Source organism: Arachis ipaensis, chromosome B2 (genome assembly GCF_059453495.1).
Source record: "Arachis ipaensis isolate K30076 ecotype BB chromosome B2, ASM5945349v1, whole genome shotgun sequence".
Classification (NCBI taxonomy): Eukaryota; Viridiplantae; Streptophyta; class Magnoliopsida; order Fabales; family Fabaceae; genus Arachis; species Arachis ipaensis.
This window is the reverse complement of record NC_142437.1, coordinates 104,074,948-104,081,506: the sequence shown is the minus strand read 5'-3', so window position 1 is coordinate 104,081,506 and position 6,559 is coordinate 104,074,948. Positions and strand designations below refer to the sequence as shown.

Below are 6,559 nucleotides of genomic sequence, written 5' to 3'. Positions count from 1 at the left end.
AAGCTTAGAGTGGAAATCCAAACCTTCAGACAGAAAGAATGTGAGTCCCTCTATGAAGCTTGGGAAAGATATAAGCAATTCATCAAAAGGTGTCCTACTGACATGCTTCCAGAATGGAGCATCATATGTATATTCTATGATGGTCTGTCTGAGTTGTCAAAAATGTCATTGGACTATTCTGCAGGAGGATCTCTTCATCTGAAAACCCCTGCAGAAGATCAGGAACTCATTGAAATGGTTACAAATAACCAGTTCATGTACACCTCTGAGAGGAATCCTGTGAACAATGGGATGCCTCAGAAAAAGGGAGTTCTTGAAATCGATACTCTGAATACCATATTGGCTCAGAACAAAATATTGACTCAGCAAGTCAATATGATTTCTCAGAGTCTGAATGGATTGCAAGCTGCATCCAACAGTACTAAAGAAGCATCTTCTGAAGAAGAAGCTTATGATCCTGAGAACCCTACAATGGCAGAGGTGAATTACATGGGAGAACCCTATGGAAACACCTATAATCCATCATGGAGAAATCATCCAAATTTCTCATGGAAGGACCAACAGAAGCCTCAACAAGGCTTCAATAATAATGGTGGAAGAAATAGGTTTAGCAATAGCAAGCCTTTTCCATCATCTTCTCAGCAACAGACAGAAAATTCTGAACAGAGCCATTCTGGCCTGGAAACCATAGTCTCTGATCTATCCAAGACCACACTAAGTTTCATGAATGAAACAAGGTCCTCCATCAGAAATTTGGAGGCATAGGTGGGTCAGCTGAGTAAGAAGATTACTGAAACTCCTCCCAGTACTCTCCCAAGCAATACAGAAGAAAATTCCAAGAGAGAGTGCAAGGCCATAACCATGATCAACATGGCCGAACCTGGAGAGAGTGAGGAGGACGTGAGTCCCAGTGAGAAAAGCTTCATGGGACGTCCTTTGGACAGAAAGGAGTTTCCCTTTGAGGAACCAAAGGAATCTGAGGCTCATACAGAGACCATAGAGATTCCATTGAACTTCCTTCTGCCATTCATGAGCTCTGATGAATATTCTTCCTCTGAAAAGGATGAAGACATCACTGAAGAGCAAGTTGCTAAATATCTAGGAGCAATCATGAAGTTGAATGCCAAATTATTTGGTACTGAGACTAGGGAGGATGAACCCCCCTTGTTCACCAATGAACTGAGTGCATTAATGAGGCAGACATTACCTTAGAAGAAACTGGATCCCGAAAAATTCTTCATACCTTGTACCATAGGCACCATGACCTTTGAAAAGGCTCTGTGTGAGCTGGGGTCAGCGATAAACCTCATGCCACTCTCTGTAATGGAGAAACTGGAAATCTTTGAGGTACAAGCTGCAAGAATCTCACTAGAGATGGCAGACAAATCAATGAAACAGGCTTATGGATTAGTAGAGGACGTGCTAGTGAAGGTTGAAAGCCTTTACATCCCTGATGATTTCATAATCCTAGATACTGGGAAGGATGAGGATGAATCCATCATCCATGGCAGACCCTTCCTAGCCACAGCAAAAGCTGTGATTGATGTTGACAGAGGAGAGTTGGTCCTTAAGTTGAATGAGGACTACCTTGTATTCAAGACTCAAGGTTCTCTTTCTGTAACCATGGAGAGGAAGCATGAAAAGCTTCTCTCAATACAGAGTCAAACAAAACCCCCACATTTAAACTCTAAGTTTGGTGTTGGAAAGCCACAATCAAACTCTAAGTTTGGTGTTGAGAGGCCCCAACCTTGCTCTGATTATTTGTGAGGCTCCATGAGAGCTCACTGTCAAGCTATTGACATTAAAGAAGCGCTTATTGGGAGGCAACCCAATGTTATTTAATTATATCTATTTATTTTCCATTGTTATTTTATGTTTTCTTTAGGTTGATGATCATGTGAAGTCACAAAAATAACTGAAAAATCAAAAATAGAATAAAAAATAGCATTAAAAATAGCTCACCCTGGAGGAAGAGCTTACTAGTGTTTAAACGCCAGTAAGAAGCATCAGACTGGCGTTTAACGCCAGAAACAGGCACCAGACTGGCGTTTAATGCCAGAACAGAGCATATACTTGGCGTTTAACGCCAAGAATGGGAGAAAAGCTGGCGTTAAACACCAGAAACAAGCAGTAACCTGGCGTTTAACGCCAGAAGTGCACTCTAAGGGCGTTTTGCACGCCTAAATGGAGCAGGGAATGCTAAGTCCTTGACCCCTCAGGATCTGTGGACCCCACAGAATCCCCACCTACCCCACCTCTTCTTCTCTCCTCTTCACACTCTTTCATAACACTCTTCCACAAATACCCTTCACCAATCACCTCCATATCTCTTCCCCAAAAACTCTTCCCCACTCACATTCATCCACTCTTCCCCAAAAATCTCACCTACCTCTAAATTCAAAATCCTTTCCCTCCCAAACCCAACCCTAATACACGAAAACTAACCCTTCCCCTACCCCTATATAAACCCCCAACACTACCTCATTTCACACATTACAAACACTTCTTTTCCCTCCTTGGCCGAATACACACTTTCCCTCCATCTCCTCTATTTTCTTCTTCTTCTACTATTTTCCTTCTTCTTTTGCTCGAGGATGAGCAAACATTTTAAGTTTGGTGTGGTAAAAACATTGCTTTTTGTTTTTCCATAATCATTAATGGCACCCAAGGCCAGAGAAACCTCAAGAAAGAGGAAAGGGAAGGAAATTTCTTCCACCTCTGAGTCATGGGAGATGGAGAGATTCATCTCAAAGGTCCATCAAGACCACTTCTATGAAGTTGTGGCCAAGAAAAAGGTAATCCCTGAGGTCCCTTTTAAGCTCAAAAAGGGCGAGTATCCGGAGATCCAACAAGAGATTAGAAGAAGAGGATGGGAAGTTCTCTCCAATCCTATTCAACAAGTCGGAATCTTAATGGTTCAAGAGTTCTATGCAAACGCATGGATCACTAGGAACCATGATCAAAGTATGAACCCAAACCCAAAGAATTGGCTTACAATGGTTCGGGAGAAATACTTAGATTTCAGTTCGAAAAATGTAAGGTTGGCGTTCAACTTGCCAATGATGCAAGAAAACGCACGCCCCTACACTAGAAGGGTCAACTTTGATCAAAGGTTGGACCAAGTCCTCATGGACATATGTGTGGAAGGAGCTCAATGGAAAATTGACTCAAGAGGCAAGCCGGTTCAATTGAAAAGGCATGACCTTAAGCCTGTGGCTAGAGGATGGTTGGAGTTCATCCAACACTCAATCATTCCCACTAGCAACCAGTCTGAAGTTACTATAGACCGGGCCATCATGATCCATAGTATCATGATTGGGGAGGAGGTGGAAGTTCATGAGATTATACCTCAAGAACTCTACAAGGTGGCTGACAAGTCCCCCACTTTGGCAAAGTTAGCCTTTCCTCACCTCATTTGTCACCTCTGCAATTCGGCTGGGATTGTCATAGAGGGAGACATCCTCATTGAAGAGGACAAGCCCATCACCAAAAAGAGGATGGAGTAAACAAGAGAACCCACTCATGGACCTCAACAAGAGCATGAGGAAGTTCCTCATCATGAAATCCCTGAGATGCCTCAAGGGATGCATTTCCCTCCACAAAACTATTGGGAGCAAATCAATACTTCCCTAGGAGAATTAAGTTCCAACATGGGACAACTAAGGGTGGAGCACCAAGAGCATTCCATCCTCCTCCATGAAATTAGAGAGGATCAAAGAGCTATGAGGGAGGAGCAACAAAGGCAAGGAAGAGACATTGAGGAGCTAAAGCACTCCATAAGATCTTCAAAAGGAAGAACTAGCCACCATCACTAAGGTGGACCCGTTCTTTAATTTCCTTGTTCTTTATTTTTCTGTTTTTCGTTTACTATGCCTTATGTTTTATTTATGTTTGTGTCTTTACTACATGATCATTAGTGTCTAGTAACTATGTCTTAAAGCTATGAATGTCCTATAAATCCATCACCTCTCTTAAATGAAAAAAATGTTTTAAACACAAAAGAACAAGAAGTACATGATTTTGAATTCATCCTTGAAATTAGTTTAATTATTTTGATGTGGTGACAATACTTTTTGTTTTCTGAATGAATGCTTGAACAGTGCATATGTCTTTTGAATTTGCTGTTTATGAATATTAAAATTGTTGGCTCTTGAAAGAATGATGAAAAAGGAGAAATGTTATTGATAATCTGAAAAATCATAAAATTGATTCTTGAAGCAAGAAAAAGCAGTGAAGAACAAAGCTTGCGAAAAAAAAGAAAAAAGAAAAAGAAAAAAAAAGCAAGCAGAAAAAGCCAAGAGCTCTTTAAACCAAAAGGCAAGAGCAAAAAGCCAGTAACCCTTTAAACCAAAAGGCAAGGGTAAAAAGGAATCCAAGGCTTTGAGCATCAGTGGATAGGAGGGCCCAAAGGAATAAAATCCTGGCCTAAGCGGCTAAACCAAGCTGTCCCTAACCATGTGCTTGTGGCGTGAAGGTGTCAAGTGAAGAGCTTGAGACTGAGCGGTTAAAGTCATGATCCAAAGCAAAGAGAGTGTGCTTAAGAACCCTGGACACCTCTAATTGGGGACTCTAGCAAAGCTGAGTCACAATCTGAAAAGGTTCACCCAGTTATGTGTCTGTGGCATTTATGTATCCGGTGGTAATACTGGAAAACAAAGTGCTTAGGGCCACGGCCAAGACTCATAAAGTAGCTGTGTTCAAGAATCAACATACTGAACTAGGAGAATCAATAATACCATCTAAATTCTGAGTTCTTATAGATGCCAATCATTCTGAACTTCAAGGGATAAAGTGAGATGCCAAAACTATTCAGAGGCAAAAAGCTACTAGTCCCGCTCATCTAATTGGAGCTAAGTTTCATTTATATTTTAGAATTTATACTATATTCTCTTCTTTTTATCCTATTTGATTTTCAGTTGCTTGGAGACAAGCAACAATTTAAGTTTGGTGTTGTGATGAGCTGATAATTTATACGCTTTTTGGCATTGTTTTTAAGTAGTTTTTAGTATGATTTAGTTAGTTTTTAGTATATTTTTATTAGTTTTTAAATAAAAAATCACATTTATGGACTTTAATATGATTTTATGTGTTTTTTTGTGATTTCAGGTAATTTCTGGTTGAAATTGAGGGACTTGAGCAAAAATCTTATTCAGAGGCTGAAGAAGGACTGCAGATGTTGTTGGATTCTGACCTCGCTGCACTCGAAATGGATTTTCTAGAGCTACAAAAATCCAATTGCCACGCTCTCAAATGCGTTGGAAAGTAGACATCCAGGGCTTTTCAGAGATATATAATAGTCCATACTTTGTCTGAGTTTTGATGACGCAAACTGGCGTTCAAACGCCAACTTCCTGCCCTATTCTGAAGTTAAACGCCAGAAACAGGCTACAACCTGGCGTTTAACTCCAAAAAGAGTCTCTACACATGAAAGCTCAATGCTCAGCCCAAGCACATACCAAGTGGGCCCGAAAGTGGATTTCTGCATCAATTACTTATCTTATGTAACCCTAGCTACTAGTTTAGTATAAAAACTACTTTTAGTGATTTATTTCACAATCTTTTGGATATTTTTATGTTCAGAGATCACGATTAGGAGGCTGGCCATTCAGCCATGCCTGGACCACTTTCACTTATGTAATTTTCAACGGTGGAGCTTCTACACCCCATAGATTAAGGTGTGGAGTTCTGCTGTTCCTCATGAATTAATGCAAAGTACTATTGTTTTTCTATTCAATTCAAGCTTATTCTTATTCCAAGATATTCACTCGCACTTCAACCTGTTGAATGTGATGATCCGTGACACTCATCATCATTCTCACCTATGAACGCGTGCCTGACAACCACTTCCGTCCTACCTCAGATTGAGCGTATATCTCTTAGCCTCCATTCCGAAAGATCAGAGTCTTTGTGGTATAAGCTAGAATTATTGGCGGCCATTCCTGAGATCCGGAAAGTCTAAACCTTGTCTGTGGTATTCCGAGTAGGATCTGGGATGGGATGACTGTGACGAGCTTCAAACTCGCGAGTGTTGGGCGTAGTGACAGACGCAAAAGGATCAATGGATCCTATTCCAACATGAGTGGGAACCGACAGATGATTAGCCGTGCGGTGACAGCGCATTTGGACCATTTTCACTGAAAGGACGGACGGTAGCCATTGACAAGGGTGATCCCCAACATACAGCTTGCCATGAAAAGGAGTATGAATGATTGGATGAAGGCAGTAGGAAAGCAGAGATTCAGAAGGAACAAAGCATCTCCATACGCTTATCTGATATTCCTACCAATGAATTGCATAAGTATTTCTATCCTATTTTATATTTTATTTATATTTTAATTATTAAAACCTCATAATCATTTGAATCTGTCTGACTGAGATTTACAAGATGACCATAGCTTGCTTCAAACCGACAATCTCCGTGGGATCGACCCTTACTCACGTAAGGTTTATTACTTGGACGACCCAGTGCACTTGCTGGTTAGTTGTGCGGAGTTGTGAAAAAAGAATTGAGATTATGATCGTGCGTACCAAGTTTTTGGCGCCGTTGAGATCACAATTT

General features: G+C 40.8%; 1 non-coding gene across 1 annotated transcript; it reads right to left on the bottom strand.

The window, feature by feature from the left end:
* LOC148575084 (small nucleolar RNA R71) lies at positions 1-108 on the bottom strand. The gene has a single exon (XR_015906008.1). It is a non-coding gene; the product is annotated as a small nucleolar RNA R71 (small nucleolar RNA).
* Positions 109-6,559: the final 6,451 nt, after the last annotated feature.